This window comes from Spermophilus citellus (genome assembly GCF_964194105.1).
Source record: "Spermophilus citellus genome assembly, chromosome: 6".
NCBI classification, from domain to species: Eukaryota; Metazoa; Chordata; class Mammalia; order Rodentia; family Sciuridae; genus Spermophilus; species Spermophilus citellus.
This window is the reverse complement of record NC_138187.1, coordinates 23,216,396-23,235,030: the sequence shown is the minus strand read 5'-3', so window position 1 is coordinate 23,235,030 and position 18,635 is coordinate 23,216,396. Positions and strand designations below refer to the sequence as shown.

The following is an 18,635-nucleotide window of genomic DNA, read 5'->3' as shown; positions in this document are numbered from 1 at the left end:
GGAAAAATCTAATTGCCTTACTATTTTATCTTCTTGCACATTACTGAGGATTTAGCATATAATCATATATTGTCATTTAACTTTTCTAAGGTGGAAACTTCCTTCGGTTCAATAATGAACTGAGTGAAATCCCTGGCAACAGTAAATGAGTGTGGAATGTTCTCCTATGTAGCCTTACTCCACATTTCAGTTGAGCACTTACCGAGCATGTAGACAAGTATGATTCATCATCTGACTTCAAAAAACCAGTAGGGAGAGAAAACATGCTATGTACACATGCCATGATGGAATAACAAGGTCAAACAACAGGGATGCACAAAGACACAGGGGGGTCTCCAGGAAGGGGCACGGCCACAGATCAGAATGAGTCTATGAGAGTGAGCAAGTAGTTCCACCACAGGGGCAGTGTTTTGAGCAAAGAAAACAGTGTAACAGGGGCTGGGGCTGGGGCTGGGGCTCAGGGTAGAGCGCTCACCTCGCATGTGTGAGGCACTGGGTTCAATCCTCAGCACCTCGAACAAATAAATAAAATAAAGGGACAATTAAAAAAAAAACAGTGTAACAAGAACTCTCAAAGTGGAAGAGAACAGCACACACTGAGGAAAGATTAACTAAAACTAATAAGTAATAGCTTACTCTGGATGTAGGAAGTAAGAGAACAAAAGAGAAACAAGCAGAATCACAGACCTCAGAGCTGTGACCCTTCGATAAACAGGCTAAAATGCTGTGTGTGAAGCCCCTCAGCCACACAGAGGTAAGTAAAGCGGAAGGTACTTCCAGGATGGCAAAGGAAGGACTTCCACAAGTCACTCCTCCATAGAGCAACAAGAACACTGGCAAAAACGGTCAAGACCAACTTTGTCAGAACTCTGAAAATTGAAGGCTTACAGGAATCCAAGGAATGTTTATACAAGAAAAGCGGCTGACTCTTAGTGAGCAGAGCGAGTTTGTGGCATTTTAATTTGCCTTAGACTCCTCTCCTCAGCTCTGAAGAAGCCTTGAAAACTTTCCAGAAGCCTTGCAAACACCTTAGGAACACCCAGTGGCCACGCATGGTGGCAGAACAGCTCAAGGGCACTCCACAAAAAGCATTCCCAAGACCTGTCACTATCTAACCTACCCAGCCGCTCTCCAGAAGACTGCACTCCAGGCTTTGACCATCTGACGGGCTCAGAGCTCCCTAGATGGCAACAGTCCTATTCCCAGGGCATTTGTTAAAAACAACCAGAGACAACTGTTCAGCTTCACAGCTCAGGCAGCAGCAGTAACAAATGGAGCAAACGATGTAAATTAAAAATTAAAAAAAATTATTTTTAAATTAACAGGAGAATTTGGGGAAGAAGATGTTCAGACAGTGGAGAAAACCTCAACATATTCCTGAGAATCTAGAAGGCATACGCGTCCCCAGGAGAGACTTGGGAAGGCCCTGTCTTGCCACTGGCTGACATCCACGTTCTGAACCAGCAAGAAATGAAGGCTGAGCCAGTACAGTAAGGGAGCCACACCACACATGCACACTCAGCAAAGGTCGCATGACCTGCTGTCTCCAGATACGTAAGGGAATCTGTCCTACTTCAGTGGGCCACTGGGCTAATAAAGCAGAGACTTCAGTAGTTACACAGGAAAAAAACACAGATTTTACAGAATTTGTCCCAGAAAGTCACAAAACAAAGAGCAAAAACAAATTCTGAGAGGGTGAGTGTTTAATTTCCAAAGTACCCATATTTTATACTATTTAAAACACTTGCTTTTCAACAAAAAAATGATTAGACCCATAAAGTGATAGGAAAGTACAGGGGAGTGGGGAGAGGAAGGCAATACATAGAATCTATCCCTGAGGAGCCCAAACCCTGCGTTTACTGGACAAAGACTTCATTGTAAATATATTCAAAGAACTAAATGAGACCACATACAATGAATTAAAGGAAATTACATGGGTGATTTTTCACTAAAGAAACAGAAATTATTTTTTTAAACAAAACTGAAAGAACTAGAAGAGAAAAATTCACTAAAGGGTCTTAACGACAGACTTAGGCTAGGAGGAAGAAGAGGCAGGAAACAAAGACCAATTATCCACACTGAAGAAGAGAAAGAAAAAGAATGAAGAAAAACTAATACACCACACATGTCAATGCATGCAGAAAGGAAGTTTCAGAAGAGGAGAAGGAAACAACAAGAGTTGTGGAAGTAATGGCTGAAAACATCCCAAATGCAACATAAGCACTCATCTCCACATATTAAGTAAGAAAGACAAAGTGATCTACATTTAGACACACAATACTAAAACTGTGAGGAGCAAGAGAAATGAAACTCGCGCATACAAAATTCCTAATAAGATACATAGCTGACTGCTCATCCACAATCAGAGTGGTCAGAAGGTAGTGTCATGGTATATTCCCAGTGAAGACAGGACCCTCAACCAAGAACCATATGTCCAATGAGACTCTCCTTTGAAAATAAAGGGATCAGACATTCCAATAAACAAAAACTGAGATTTGTCACAAGGAGAGCTGCCTATGAGAAATAACAAAAGGTGTCTTCAGGGCTAAAATGAAAAAGCACTAAACAGTAATTCAAATCCACATTAAGAAATAAGCAGCACCAAGGTAACTACACAGAAAAAAACCAAAGATAGTAAAGTATATTTTTGTTTATAATTCTTCTGAGCTGAATTAAAAGAAATCTGTATAAAGCAATAGTTACAGAACTGTTGACGAGTTTATAATGTAGAAGGTGTAATTTCAAAGAGGAAGTGGGAAGAAATGAGCAGGGCTCTATTAAAGCCAACTTTTTGTACACTATTGAAATTAAGTTGGTATTACTCCAAACTATATTGTTTTAGATTATCAGTTCTAATCACCAGTAAAATTGAAAATTACAGTCAAGGGCCACATAAAACCACTCTGGTCAACAGCAGGCCACAAGGACGACAGTGGCCCCATGAGACTATAATGCAGCTGAAAGATCCCATCACTAGTGACACCACAGTCATCACAGCATATGGTTCAATGCACTGCCCATGCGTGTGATGTGAGGCATCTGTAAAGAGACCTATCGTATTGCCAGTCATGTGAAAGTATGGCATATACAATTATGTACAGTACACAAAATTCAATAACAACTACGTTAACTGCACATGTATTTACTGCACTTTGATTTGTCCTCGTACTTACTTAAAATTTTAAGGTGCCTCAGAACAGTGTTCACTGTTACACGAGCACAGCCTCCTGCATGCCATGCCTGCCATGTCTCTTGACCACAACACCAGGCTACATTGAGTGACTGTCCTATTATGTCCTGGTCTGTGTAAATACATTGTGATATGTGCACAAGGACAAAATCACCTAATGAAGCATTTCTCAGACTATATCTTTGTCACGGAGCATGATGGCACATGCCTGTAACCCCAGTGACACAGGAGGCTGAGGTAGGAGGATTGCAAATTCAAGACCAGCCTCAGCAAGTTAGTGAGGCCCTAAGAACTTAGCAAGACCCTGTCTCAAAATAATACATTTTTTAAAAGGGTTGGGGACATGGCTCGATGATTAAACAACCCTGGGTTAAATCCCCAGTACCCCCAAAAAAAGTTCTTTGTCTCTAAGTAATACATGACTGCAAGTAAAAGAAATGATAACTAAAACATATACAGGAAATTAATTAATACAAACAATAGTAATGGAAAAAGAAAAGCAAAAAAGAACGTACAACTAGACCTAACAAACATCTATAATAAAACAAATAGTAAAACAGTAGATGCAAATCCTAATATACTAGTAATTACATTAAATGTAAATGGATTAAAAACTTTTAACAGGCAGTGATTGAGAATGGACCAAAAACGAAAAATGAAAAACATGATCCAAATGTATGCTTTCTACAAGACACACAGACTCAAAGACCAAACCAGACAGGCTGAAAGCCACGGAGAGGCAAAGGTATGTCATGCAAACCGCAACCAAGAGACCCTGGACTATCTATAACACACTGGATATGATACACTTGAAAACAAAATTGTCACTAGAGACAAAAAAGGTACATCTTAGAAGAGGTGAATCTAATAACTGACAAAACCACAAAATAATCATAAATAGCATGCAACTAACATTAGAGCCCTAAAATGCACTGTGAAAACTGACAGAATTGAAATGAGAAATAGAGAATTCAGCATTAATAGTCAGAGACTTCAATATTCCACTTCAATAACTAGATAAAATATTACTGAGAAATGGAAGAGATGAACAGCTACAAAGCAACTAGACCTAGCATCTATAAAACCCTCCAGGCAACAAAAGTGCAGCCTGTGCATTACTTGAAAATGTATGTGAAACATTCTCTAGGATAAATCCTGTGTGAAGGCACAGAATGAGTCTATTATGGTTTGGATACCAGGTGTCCCCCAAAAGCTCATATGTGAGCAGTGCAAGAAGGCTTAGAGATGAAATAATTGGGTTATGAGAGCCTTGACCCAATCAGTGAATTAATCCCCTAACAGGAAGTGACTGAGTGGTAACTGAAGGCAGGTAGGATGTGGCTGGAGGTGGGCCGCAGGGGGCACCCTTTAGGGGTAGAAAGTCTGTATCTGGTGAGTAGAGTCTCTCTGCTCTGTGGTGGATGTCCTGAGCTGTTCTCCTCCACAACACTCTCTTCCATGATATCCTGCCTCAAGTCCCAAGGAATGGAACAAGCCGTCGACAGGACTGAGACCTCTGAAACTTTGAGCCCCCAAATAAGCTTTTCCTCCTCTAAAATTACTATTCTCAGGTCTTTCAGTGACAGCAACAAAAAGCAACTACAACAAATTCTTAATGTATTTAAATGACAGAAATCATACAAAGTATTATTTTATGAAAATTAGAAAACATTACCCAAAAAAGTTTGGAAAATTCACAAATATGGATTAAACATCAACCTTCCAAAATAACCATTGAGCCTAAAAGACATCATAAGAAAGTTACAAAACACTCTGAAATGACAACAAAAGCAGGGCCATGAGGGAAATCTACAGTGGTAAATACTTATACTAAAAAAGATCACAAACCAACAACATGATTATCCCCCTAGGAAACCTGAAAAAGAAGAAACCAAACCAAAGCCAGAAGGAAGGAAATAATAAATACTAATGTAAAATTAATGAAACACAGAATATAACATGAGAACATCAACAAAACAAAAGTTGGTTCTTTGAAAGGATCAGGAATATTGACAATCCTTTAGCAAGACTGATGACAATGAGAGAGAAGACTCAAAGTACTAAAACCTGTAACAAATAAAAGGCAGACAAAACTGTCATGGTTTGGATGTGCGGTGACCCACAAAAGCTCACATGTGAGACAATCCAAGAAGGTTCAGAGGAGAAATGATTGGGTTGTGAGAGCCTTGATCTATCAGTGATTTAACCCCTGACAGCGATTACCTAGGTGGTAATGAAGTGACGGGTGTGGCTGGAGGAGGTGGGAACTGGGGCGTGGCTTTGGGTATATATTTGTGGAGTCCCTATGCTTTCTGATTGCGGAAGCTGCTTCCCTCTGCCACACTCTGCTGCCATGTTGTTCCAGTCTCACCTGCAGCCCTGAGGAAAGGAGCTGTATGTGGATTAAGACCTCTGAAACTGTGAGCCCCCAAATAAACTCTTCCTCCTTTACAGTTGTGCCGGTCAGGTCATTTAGTCACAGCAGTGAAAAAGCTGACTAAAACACTAACGATCTTAACAAAAATAAAAATGATGAAAAACAATTGTAATTCAACAAGTGACATAACCTAGATGAAATGGACAAATTCTAAAAGACACAAACTACCGAAATCAAGTCGCAAAGAAATTTTAAAAAATATGAATATACCTATAAGAAGAGAAAGAATTAGGTAATCAAAAGCTTCCCACGGCTGGGCATAGTGGCACACACCTATAATCCCAGCAACTTGGGAGGCTGAGGCAGGAGGATTTTTGAGTTCAAAGCCAGCCTCAGCAACTTAGTGAGACCCTGAACCAAACCAAAGCCAATACCTGGTGCCAAACAAACAAACAAAAAACCTTCCCACAAAGAAAAGCCCAGAACGGAAGGCTCCACTGCTGAATTCCCAATGGTAAGGAATTAACACTAATTCTTTTTTAATTTTTTTTTAGTTGTTGATAGACCTTTATTTTATTCATTTATTTATATGTGGTACTGAGGATCCACCCAAGTGCCTCACACATGTCAGGCAAGTCTACTGCTGAGCCACAACCCCAGCACCCCCAACACAAATTCTTAACAAGCTCTTCTAGACCTGCAGGGACACATCCAATTAAGCTGCTCATGACTAGATGACTTGTTTTTTGTCTTTTTTACTTTTCCTGTAATACAAATGTTAACTTTAAAAAAAAAAAAAGCTATTTTTAAAAAACTTTTTTTTTTTTTTTAAAGAGCTCTGCTAAAATACATTAGAGGGGGATTGGGATTGTGGCTCAGCAGTAGAGTGCTTGCCTAGCACGGGCAGGACCTGGGTTCAGTTCTCAGCAACACATAAAAATAAAAGGCACTGTGTTGTGTTCATCTACACCTAAAAAACAAATATTAAAAAAAAATACAGAAGAGGAAGAAACACTTCTGAATTCATTATATGAGGACTGTTTTACTCTGATTTCAAAACTAAACACACATTACAAAAACTAAACTACTTGCTAGGTGTAGTGACGCATGCCTGCAATTCCAGTGGCTCAGGAGGCTGAGGCAGGAGGATCGCAAGTTCAAAGTCAGCCTCAGCAAAAGCGAGGCACTAAGCAACTCAGTGAGACCCTGTCCCTAAATAAATGACAAATTTATTTAAAGGATGTAGCTCAGTGGTCGAGTGCTCCTGAGTTCAATCCCCAGTACCAAAATAAACTACAGACCAGTGTTTTTTTTTAATATTTATTTTTTAGTTATAGTGTACCTTTATTTATTTCCATGTGGTGCTGAGGATTAAACCCAGGGCCTTACATGTGCTAGGTGAGCGCTCTACTTCTGAGCCATGACCCCAGCGCCCCCCAGACCAATATTTATAAAAAATAAATGAAAAATCCTCAATTAAATATCAGCAAACTGACCTAACAACATACATAAAGATTACATCTTGAGGGTGTTTTATCCTGAAAATGCAAGGTTGGTCCAACGTAAGAAAACCAACAAAATACACACTGACAGAAAACACATGATCCTACCTATAGGCACAGAAAAGGCACTTGACAAAATTCAACACACCCTTTCATAATAAACATGGAGTAAACTAGAAACAGAAGAAAACCTCATCAGCCTAGTAAAATGGACATTTAAGAAAGTGCACAAGCTGGGTGTAGTGGTTCACGTCTGTAATCCCAACAGCTTGGAAGGCTGAGGCAGGAGGACCCCAAGTTCAAAGCTAGCCTCAGCAACTTAGCAAGACCCTAAGCCTTAGGGAGACCTGTCTGAAAAATAAAAAGGGGGGGCAGGGGATGTGGCTCAGTAGTTAAGTGCCTCTGGGTTCAATCCTTGGTACCAAAAAAAAAAAAAAAAGTACATAGTAATTTCACACTTAATGACCTCCCTGAACAAGAGAAAATATCCATTCACAACTCTGCTATTCAACATTGCATAGGAGGTTCTAGCCAGGGCAAAAAGGCATGAAAAATAAATTAAAAGGCACTCAGTTTGGAATGAAGAAGTATGATCAGAGGGGCTGCAGTTGTGACTCATTGGGAGAGCATTTGCCTGGCAAATGTGTGGCTCTGGGTTCAATTCTTAGCCCCACATAAAAATAAATAAAGGTATTGTGCCCATCTATAACTACAAAGAAATTTTTAAAAAGTACAGAGATTGCATAGTCTTATATATGTATATATTATAATTGTATATGAATATATTACAATATAAAGACAACGAAATCTTAATATGGGAACAGTTCTCCAGAGAAAATAAACAAATGGCCAAAAAACACATGAAAATTTGCTCAAACATTAGCCATCTGGGATATTCAAATCAAAACCACAATAAGATTCAGCTTCACACCCACAAGAATGGCTGGAATCAAAATGCCAGATAGTAATAAGCTTTGGTGAGGAGTGGAGAAAATGGACCCTCATACACTGTTAGTGGAAATGTGAAATAGTCCAGTCACGCTGACCTGCAGTCCCTCCCCGTGTAAACCTTTGGGTTCTAGAGCCATTCCATGACTCAACAATGAGGCTACTGCAGAAAGCACACAGAAAGACTTGGGCATGTGCATTCACAGCAGCGCTCTCACAGCAGAGTGGGAAAAAACCAAATACCCAGCAACTGATTAATGGATAAACAAAATGCAGCCTATCCACAAACTGTTCTGTTATTCGCTGATAAATACTTCTGCTCTTCTGGTTCTTTTCCAGCACTGATGTTCTGATGTTCTTCCCTTGTAAACATGAGGCTTGTTCCTGACTCTTTTCACTATTCTTTCTGCTTGAAAAACTCTTCTAGCTGATCCATCACTGTATGGCTCGCTCTTTCGTGTCTTTCTGATCTTCAACCATGTGTCACCTCTCAAAACAAGTCTCCCCAGTCGTCTATCTAAACATTTAGCCAATCACTTATCAACTGTTCTATTTTTTTCTCTGAGAGGGAGGATGAAGGTTTGGCTCAGTGGTAGAAATGTGACTAGCATTAGGGAGGTCCTGGGTTTGATTTTCAGCACCAAGAAGAAAAAGTGTCTATTTTTATCAGAGGGCTTACCTGCAATGCTTTTCTCTTACATATAAGCAGGTAACTTTTCCTTTTCACCACTGTCTCATCAATCATAGTGCCTAAAGAGACTTCTTGATTTAGGGAGAAAGAAATGAAATACTGATATATGCTACACTAGGGAAAAAAGCTGTAGACATTATGCTGAGTGAAAGAAGCCAGTAACAAAAGACAACACATTGTATGATTCCATTAATGACATATCCAGAATAGTTATTTTTCTTTTTTTTTTTTTTCCTCGTGTGTGTGTGTGTGTGTGTTGCTGGGGATTGAACCCAGGGCCTTGAGCACACAAGGCAAGCACTCTACCAACTGAGCTATATCCCCAGCCTTAGTTATTTCTATTCTATAATATAAATCTAAAGAGACATAAAATAGATTAGTGATTTCCTAAGGACAGAAGAGATGGGTGGGAGCATTGAAGATGATGGTTAAGAAGTGTATGGTATATTTGCCAGGCGCAGTGGCACATGCCTATAATCAATCCCAGCAGCTCAGGAGGCTGAGGCAGGAGGATCGCCAATTCAAAACCAGCCTCAGCAAAGGCAAGGCACTAAGCAACTCAGTGAGACCCTGACTCTAAATAAAATACAATAAGGCTGGAGATGTGGCTCAGTGGTTAAGTATCCCTGGGTCCAATTCCCAGTACCACCAAAAAAAAAAAGAAAGAAAGAAAAAGAAATGAGGGGCTGGGTTGTGGTTCAGTGGCAGAGCACTTGCCAAGCACTTGTGAGACACTGAGTTCCTCAGCACCACATAAAAATAAATAAATAGGGCTGGAGTTGTGGCTCAGCGGTAGAGCACTTGCCTAGCACGTGCAAGGCCCTGGGTTTGATCCTCAACACCACATATAAATAAATAAATAGAATAAAGATACTGTGTCCAACTACAACTAAAAAATAAATATTTTTTAAAAATAAATAAATGAATGAATAAAGGTATTGTGTCCATCTACAACTAAAAATAAAATAAAATAAAATAAAAACGAGCAGCACGATCAGATCACTCTTTAAAAATGGAACAAGTCCTAAGAGTAGTGTGAAGGATGAACCAGAGTTCAGGACCCAGCAGCTAACTGCTCAGGAAGCATATAACCAAGACCTGAACTAATCTCTGCCAATGAGAGAACGATGTAAGGTAGCAGCAAGAGGAAGTAGGGCAGACATAACCTTCGGAGTATGGAGGATGGCCATGAGATTCCAAGGTGAAGGCCTTAAACAGGAGGAAAGCTTCCGGTGTGTGCTTAAGAGGCCCATGGGTAGAGTTAAGGAAGGAAAAGATGACCATGTTTGAAGAACCAATCATCCATGTATGGCGATCCAGTAGAGGAATGAAAACTGGGCCCTGAACTTCAAGGAAAATGGGGACTGCACAAATATCTTTTAAAACCTAAACACAAGTGAAATTTACAGCCACAAATGTGTGATCTCACAAGGAAGCCAGAGAAAACAGAAATGGGCAAAAATGAAACACTAGCCATGAGGTAGGAGGATCACAAGTTCAAAGCCAGCCTCAGCAAAATTGAGGCACTGAGCAACTCAGTGAGACCCTGTCTCTAAATAAAATACAAAATAGGGCTGGGGATGGGGCTCACTGGTCGAGTGCCCCTGAGTTCAATCCCCAGTACCAAAAAAAAAAAGAGAGAGAGGAGGAGGAAGAGGAAGAGGAGGGAGGAGAAAGAGGAGAAGGGAGGAAGAGAGGGAGGAGGAGGAGGAAGGAAGAGGAGGAGGAAGGAGGAGAAGGAGGAGGAGGAGGAGGAAGGAGGAGAAGGAGGAGGAGGAGGAAGGAAGAGGAGGTAGGAGGAAGGAGGAGGAGTTGGAGGAAGGAAGAGGAGGAGGAGGAAGAGGAAGGAGGAGGAGGAGGAAGAAGGAGGAGGAGAAAGAGAAGGAGGGGGAGGGGGAGGAGAAGGAGGAGGAAGAAGGAGGAGGAGGAGAAGGAAGAGGAGGAGGAGGAAAGAGAAGGAGGAGGAGGAAGGAGGAGTTGTTGGAGGAAGGACGAGGAGGAGGAAGATGAGGAGAGGGGGAGGAGGAAGAAGAGGAGGAGGAGGATGAAAAAAGGAAGAAGACAAAAAGAGGGAAGCAGCAAGGGAAGGTTTGTTTTGTTTTGGAAGGTGGAAACCTGAGCATGTATACATGCTGAGAAAAAGGACTACATGGGCAAAGACCAAAGATGTCAGCCTTGAAGAAAAAAGAACAGAAATGAGATGAGTACAGGTACCGACAGATCCTTGAGAGGCCAGACCAATGCCCACTATCTCTTCCATGAAGCAGAAGGTCAAACAAGCAGTAAGAAAGCAAGGGTGAGAGAAGAGTAGCAATGCAGGCTTTAGTACATCAGAGGGACCCAAGAGGTGATTCAAAGGATCTCCAGTGCAAGTGAAGTTGGATTGAGAAGTTTAGAACGGCACCTAGAGCACTGTTACATGATTTTCTCCAGTCTACCCTGGAGCCCAGAAGCAGGAAAAGTTGATTCAGGCTTGACACCATCACAGCAAATGTGGTGAGAACAGCACAAGGCCCAAAACAATGCTTTGATAATTTTAAAGTCAAATTTATTTTGCTCTTTTGAAAAACTGTTATTCTCGGACAGACAGTATTGCGAAAGTAGGAGACAGACACGTGGAAGGTTCCTCTTAACCCTTACAGAACTTCACTCTTAAGCCTATCTGATCCCTTCAGCAGCTGATTCCAAGCCTGAGTTCATCTGGCTTTTTTAAAATTTGTTTCAATTGTTATACATGACAGTAGAATACATTTTGACACTTCATACATAAATTGAGTATAACTTCTCATTCATCTGGTTGTTCATCTAGTTACATAGGTCATGTAATCATACATGCACACAGAGTACTGATGTCTGATTCATTTTACTACCATTCCTCCTCTGGCTTTTAAAGGGTGAAAATTCACTGCAGGTCCCTGAATTAGCCAACTAATAAATAAACAAGTCAACAGGATTACAGAAAAATACTGCTTCAGCCAGGTGGTAGGGGCTCTTTCTTCCCTAAAACAAAGGTTTGCTAAACTGTTTAGATGAGGGGGGAGGATGTGATTATATCACAAAGCTCCCTGAACAGCAATCTAAGAATTTTTTACAAAGGCAATTAACATAAAACAATATAAGCCACAAAGATAGCAGAACTGAGTTTGTTTTGAATAAATGCAGTATGTAGTTGACAGTGAAATCCCTTCATTCATCCTTCCATCTCCCATACCTCTCTTATGGTAGAAGAGTCAAAAATCCCTCTGGTTACTGGATTTCTGGCACCATCTGGAGAGCACAAAAAGGCCTAGAAAGAGGCAGAGGCTGATGGTGTGAACATTCATCGTGTGCCAAACTTACTGTGTGGCAGGCCCAGAGCTGGGTACCTTACATATTCTAGGTGCAGGTAATTTAATGACGAACTGCCTGCTGAGTCTATGAATCTGGCATGCTGAGAAGAGTAGGAAAGTGACCCAAGATTTAAGTGGAAAGGAAGGAAGAAGTTAGAAACGTGGATGATAAGTTGGAAAAGGAAGACATCTGGGAGCCAAAAGGCAAGACCCAGGGGCACCTTGTGGGGGACCAGCAACTGAAATGCACCCCCACACACACTAGGTCGCGGGGAAACTGAAATGCAAAAGGTGTAAGATAAAAAGGCTAGGCATGGAGTGGGAGCCACTGAAACACGAAGGGGACAGAAGGCACACATGAAGGCTAGGGATGGGGCCCTGGGTGAGGACGGCTGAAACGCAGGGGCAGGCAGGAAGGCTAGGATGGGGCGTGTGAAACGCTCGGGGAGCACTGGGAGCAGGCGGGAAGTCTAGGGAAGAGGCTGACTCAAATGCAAAGGGAGCTAGGTGCTGGGATGACCGAAAGGCAGAAGGAGCTTTGCGGGAAGGCTAGGGTGGGGGTGGGAGGACTGAAATGCAAGGGGGCACGGCAGGAAGGCCGGGACGGACGGGAGCAGGGCGGCGGCAGCGAAGCCCGGCGAGGGGCGTGCAAACGCGGCTCCCTGCCGGGCGCGGACGCTAGAAGCCCCGAAGGGATGCGGGGCTGGGACGCGGCGGCGCTTGGGGAGGGCAGGGGAAGAGAAGGAGGGGAAAAGGGCAGGCAGGGAGGGCAGCGCAGGTCGCGGCAGGCCGGGGCAGGCCGGGGCGCGGCGGGCGGCGGGCGGCAGCAGCAGCCCCCTTACCTGCGACCAGCGAGGAGCCGCCGCGCCGCCGCGCCGGCATGCTGAGCCCAGACACCTCCCCCACCGCCTTAGGTGGGCGCCATCGCGTCGGCCCGGGAGCCCGCTCTCGCCGCCGAGCGCCGCCGCCGCCGCCGCCGCCAGCCCGGGCCGGCCCCGGGAGACGCGCCGCCGCGACCCGCACCGCGGCCGCCTCAGCAGCGACTCCCGAGGTCGTCGCCCCAGCGCGCGCCGGGAGGCAGCGGCCTCTCACGCGCGCCGCGATTGGCTGCCAGGGGCCCGGCCGCGCTCCGTGTGGGCCTCTCTGATTCGCTGGCTCTGGAGGACCACCTTCGGAGGCGGGGCTTGGGTCAGAACGCCAAGGGGCGGGGGTCCCACGTCCTGCGCGTGCGCACCCGAGGGCCACGGCCGCCACCTGCCAGCGGCCTGTCACCCGATCGGCAGCACGCGTGGCCAACCGCAGGGCAGTAGCCCTGCTCGCCCACGTGCAGGCCCGAATGTCCCCGGCTGCAGGACGCGGGACGGAACTAGAGGTACTCCGCACCTCCTCCGCCCACAGCTCCCGCAAGCGTCAGATTCGCCGCGTTCCACTCCCACAGACTGTCAACGAGTAACGTCTGTCCCCACCACCGAGTGGGAAAGAGGAAAAAGGCGAAGAGAAGGGAGGGGTTGAGGAGAGGGTCCAGATTTCACCGCGCAAAGTCAGTCATCGACGGTGGCAGCTCCTTTGCACGCCCATGGCAGGTCCTGGCGTAGCGACTGTTTCAGCTCTGCCCACGTGGATTGCAGAATGCTGGGCCCAGGAGCCAACAGCCTATCCAGAATTCTTCCTTACCGTCTCGGAATCAGGTTTTGAAATCTTAAAGAGCTGCTGTAATGATCAGGAAGCCCACAGTAAAACTTGTACACTAAGTTCACAGCAGCATCAATCGTGTAGCCAAAATAAAAGATAAAAATGACCCAGATATCCATCAATTGATCAGTGGGTAAACAAAATGGGGTCCAGTCATACAATGGAATAGTATCAGCCATAAAAATATATGAATAGCTGATACATGCTACAAAACAGATGAATCTTGAACACATTGGGACTGGGCACAGCTGGTCCCAAAGGATCACGTGTTACATGATTCCATTTATATGGCTTACTGGATGCCTTGGGTGGAAGGGATTGGAAGAAGATGGGTAGGACCACTAATGTATTGGGTTTCTTTTGGAATCAATGAAAATATTCTAAAATGTGGTGATGGCGGTACAATTTGTGAATATACTAAAAGTCACTGAATTGTTGGCTTTAAATAGATGATTTGTATGTAAAGTATAGCTTAAAAAGCTGCAATTTTTAGGGCTGGGGTTGTAGTTCAATGGTAGAGCACTTGCCTAGCATGGGTAAGGCATTGGGTTAGATCTTCAGCATCATATAAAAATAAATAAATAAATGTATTAAAAATTCAATAACAATATAAAAAGCTGCAATTTTTAAAGAAGAATAGAATGAAATGGCAAATCTCAAAAAGCTCCTGTCTATAGAGCCTCCCTAAGATACAGGGCTTGCGTACCTAACCTTTTTTCCTTAGTTCAATTTGCAAAGTCTTGTAAGCAATTTGACCTGAGGAAACTTAAAAGAAATACCCACCCTGATATTTTTCTTTGGAAAATTAAAATGAAATGAAGACGATGATCTTATTCCATTCGAGGTGGGTAGAGCCTGCTTCTTCCAAACAGCGTCCACAGCCCCTGCAGTCCCAAGGACAGGGAGGAAATGGGCAAGTCTCACTGCCATCCCAGCAAGAGCTTGGAAGCCTCCCCTCTGGGCTAGCCTCTACACCTAGTGCCTCAGGGCCTCATCTCCAGGGAGGAAGTCCTGCGGGGCTAGGTGAGCACTCCTCACTACAGCAGTACACCCGCTGGAAGGACAGTGTGTGGCATACCTAGGAATGCACAGGCTTTAAGAGGACTGCAGTGGCAGCGGCACATTTGGTCTGAGGCTTGTTGGCCTTGCTCTGCTTTGGGGAAAGTTGACAATAGAGCAGACCTCCCTGTATGGCATTCACATTCCAGGGCCTGCCATGGTGAGGGGACAGAAGTAGGGGCATAGGGGCTCAGATTTGGGGATCTGAGGAAGAGAACCATGCCTGGTCCTCCTTTCTGCTTTCTTTTTTCCCTTTTTTGCAGTCGCGGTGATCAAACCCAGGGCCTCATGCATGCTGAACAGGTGCTCTAGCCCTGGGCTTTAACCCCAGCCCAAGGCCCTCTTCCCTTATCTCCTATTTCAGCCCAAAGGAGCTGGAAGTAAGAAGGCAGGGGCAAAGGACTTGGAAACAGAAAAAGGAGAGGACGGATTGCCTTTGTGATGCAGCTGCAGGAGCAGAGCAGAGCTGTTTCCCAAGGTGCAGACATGGCCCTGGGAAACTGGAGATGTGGGACAACAGGGATTTCCAAGGGGAAGAACAGAAGTCATTACAACCGCAGAGGGTTACCTGTCCAGCCCCCCATCTGGGCCTGGCATGGGTGGACAGGTGGATGGAAGAGTCGTGAGAGAGCTCAGAGCTGCAGGTGTCTGTGAAGGCCACCAGGGCAAAGCAGAAAGGTTCACAGGGAAGAGAATAGAGGGTACTTGGGTCACTCAGGGTCCTGTCAGGAAGGGCAGGGGACACTGGGTGAGGGCATCAGAGTCGGGGTCCTTGACAGGGAGTTGAGGGTTAAACTTTCACTGGAATTAAAGTGACCCAAAATGCCAGGCTAATTTGGGATAAGATGAAACACTTACCTGCAGACGGTATCGAAGAATCAAGGCACTTCAGGAGATACCTCACCAATCTCTTGAAGCTCGTGGGATAGAGGAATTTGAGACAAAAATAAAAAGGTGATATAATTTAAAGGAAAGGGGGGAAAATGAGCATGTCTCCTCACTTTCTCCACCCCTAGGTCTCAGAAAACTGGCCAGGTCAGGCCCCTCAGCCACATCATCATTTTAAAACGAAAACCCAGCCCAGCCTATTAGCAGGCATTTTCCAAATGGCTACAAAATTCCTGCACCTTCCAAAAATACCTCTTCATGCAACTCCTGCCAGAGAGGGAGGTTGTATACTCAGGCTGCACCGACCAATTGGACTTCCTGACCCCAGGAGCTGCCACCACACACTCTGCAGACCCCGGCACAGGAGGCTTCACTGTTCCCAAGTAGATCCTGCCAGCTGGGAGCAAAGCACCTCAGTTTTGCTTCTGATGGAGACAGAGACTTCCAAGAGAGGCTGCCAACTCCAGCTGTGTGTACCAACTACCCAGACAGCTTGGTCAAGTAGACAGTGCCAGGCTTCTGCTCTGTGCATGAAGCAGGATAGTGACAGAGAGGCAGCAACTGGGGCTGCAGAGAAGCTTGTGATATTCTATTTGTTCAATTTATATTCATCAAGCTCTGTTACACTTCAATTAAAAAAAAAGGCTCCCAGATAAACTCTGCTTCCCATCAGACTTTAGAACTGCTGACTTGGGGTGCAAGATGAGGGGCTTAGCTCACCCTCAAGAGAGAGGCTGGTGCCATGAAGGTGGGCTGGTGTAGCCCTGGGGTCTGTCTCCCTACTTGTAGTCAAGTCTCTGACCCTCAGGAGACAGAATCTCCAGGGTGGAGAGCAGGAGGGACATCAGGTAGCAGCCCACCAGCCCTTCTCTGCCCTAGATGCCAACCAGTGACACCAAGGCAGCCCCAGCTCCGCCCTCACAGGTTGCAAGTTGGCTATCTCCACAACTGAGCCACCCTTCGAGTGGATGGTTGCCCTGGAAGAGAGCACTCACTGAAAGCTATTGTTCACAGTTACGCTTCGCTTTGCTACAGGGAAAGGATACAGATGAAAATCGACCAAAGGGCTGGGGATGCAGCTCCGTGGTACAGTGTTTACCTAGCATGTGTGAGGCCCTGGGTTTGATTCCCAACACTGCATTAAAAATAATAATAATATGCCAGGCGCGGTGATGCATGCCTAGAATCCCAACGGCTCAGGAGTTGAGAGTTCAATCCTCCTGCCTCAGCCAGCCTCAGCAACAGCAAGGCACTAAGCAACTCAGTGAGACCCTATCTCTAAATAAAATACAAAATTGGGCTTCGATGTGGCTCAGTTCAATCCTTGGTGGCCCCCCAAAAAAAGTAATCTGTTATTTAGCTGGGCCAACTTATGGAGACCCTGTCTAAAAATTAAAAAAAATAATAAAGGATTAGGGATATAGCTCATTGGTAAAGGACCCTGGGTTCAATCCCCAGTTTAAAAAAATTAATTCACTTTGGTATATATCTCCGTAATCTATACACAAAAAGCCCTATCATTTTTAAAAACCCTAAATTAAACAGAAAACAATAAAAATACAATTAACTCCAGTACATCTGTTCTTCACCAAACATCCAGCTGTTGGATTACCAGTTACTGACATTTGCCACATTTGCTCAACATTGATAAGTAGGTAGACAGATAGACCTCATTATTGTTACCATTTTGAGCCATTTGAGGTTGCAGACACTGTATTGTATCTCCTCCACAATAGCATTCTTCACCTAAAGATGCACATATTTTCCTACCCAATGATCAAATGAAGGAGAATTAACATGGATTGATATTATCTTCTAATACATGGTGCCTGCTCAGACTTCCCTGACTGTCCCAACATGTCCTTTATAGCAGTGTTTCCCTTCCAGTGCACCTGGCTGCCATGTGACTTTGGTGTCTTTAATCTGGACCACTTCCTCACTAGCTCCTCTGCAAGCACACTAGTTACTTGCTGCAGAAACGATGCCACACTTCTCAGTGCCCTGTGTTAGGAGGGACACGGATTAGTTTGTCTCATTATTGGGACGTGTCCATCCTTTGGTTAAGGTGGAATCTGCTACGTTTCTCCGCTGTAAGTTATCATTCTTTCCTTTGTAATTTGAATCTGTGGAGATACCCTGTTGCCTGTCTGGTGATGAGTCCCGCCAGGCCCTGTTGTACTTGCCAGTCACTCAAGGAAAGTGGAGCTGGCCAGCACCCAGGCTATGAGGGGCCGCAGACTGCCCAGCCAGGCTGGGCAGGGAAAAAAGAGCAACAGGACAGAAATCTGCACCAGGCAGGGCAGGCAGTTCAAAGGCCAGGCTGAGCTGGGCTTCCTGAGAGGTGGGTATAAGGCACCCCACTCCAGGCCCCCGCTAGGCTGCCTCGGCAGAGTCCCCCCTTCACCAGGATGGTGCCCTGGAGAGGAGCCAGATTATAGGATGCAGGAAGACCTCCACTTCTGTCCTCTCCTCTTGGGTCCCTGGTGATCCCTGGGGAGGGGGATGCCCAAGAGACAGTACAGAGTATTTCCAGGGCTCAGAACTCTGCAAGGTTCCAGACCTCAGCTTCAGTCCTGGCCCTCCTGGCCAGTCTTCTCCACAGGCCCCCTGCCTGGCTGCTCTGCTTCCTGTAAATGTTGCTGTGCTGTTGAACACAGTCCTGGGCTGGCATTCCAGGTGCAAGGTGGGGGTGGGCAAAGCCTGCAGGATACATGCTCCTCCCTGGGCCAAGTGGCCATAAGCTGTGTGTGCTCCACAGAAGGAACACTGGTTTCCTGGGCTGCCATTACCACAAATGGGGCTGTCACCAGGACGGGGGTCCTGTGGAGGTCCCCCAAAGATAGGTGGACCTTAACTCAGGCCAGGAGGGGCCAAAGCGAAGCAGACTGATTTTATCTATCTATCTATCTATCTATCTATCTATCTATCTATTGTAGTTGAACACAATACCTTTATTTCA

The 18,635-nt window shown here is 44.9% G+C and overlaps 1 protein-coding gene across 6 annotated transcripts in view; it reads right to left on the bottom strand.

Annotated features, from left to right (window-relative positions):
• TPST1 (tyrosylprotein sulfotransferase 1) overlaps positions 1 to 13,108 on the bottom strand; it is a 93,554-nt gene extending 80,446 nt beyond the window's left edge. For 3 of the 6 annotated variants that reach the window (XR_014022543.1, XR_014022544.1, XM_081298386.1), the window contains exon 1: positions 12,880 to 13,107. The gene's annotated coding sequence lies outside the window, so the exon portion shown is untranslated. Of the gene's footprint in view, positions 1 to 11,919; positions 11,995 to 12,879 lie in introns of all 6 variants that reach the window. The other 3 variants (XM_081298387.1, XM_081298388.1, XM_081298385.1) reach the window with 3 other exon arrangements.
• Positions 13,109 to 18,635: the final 5,527 nt, after the last annotated feature.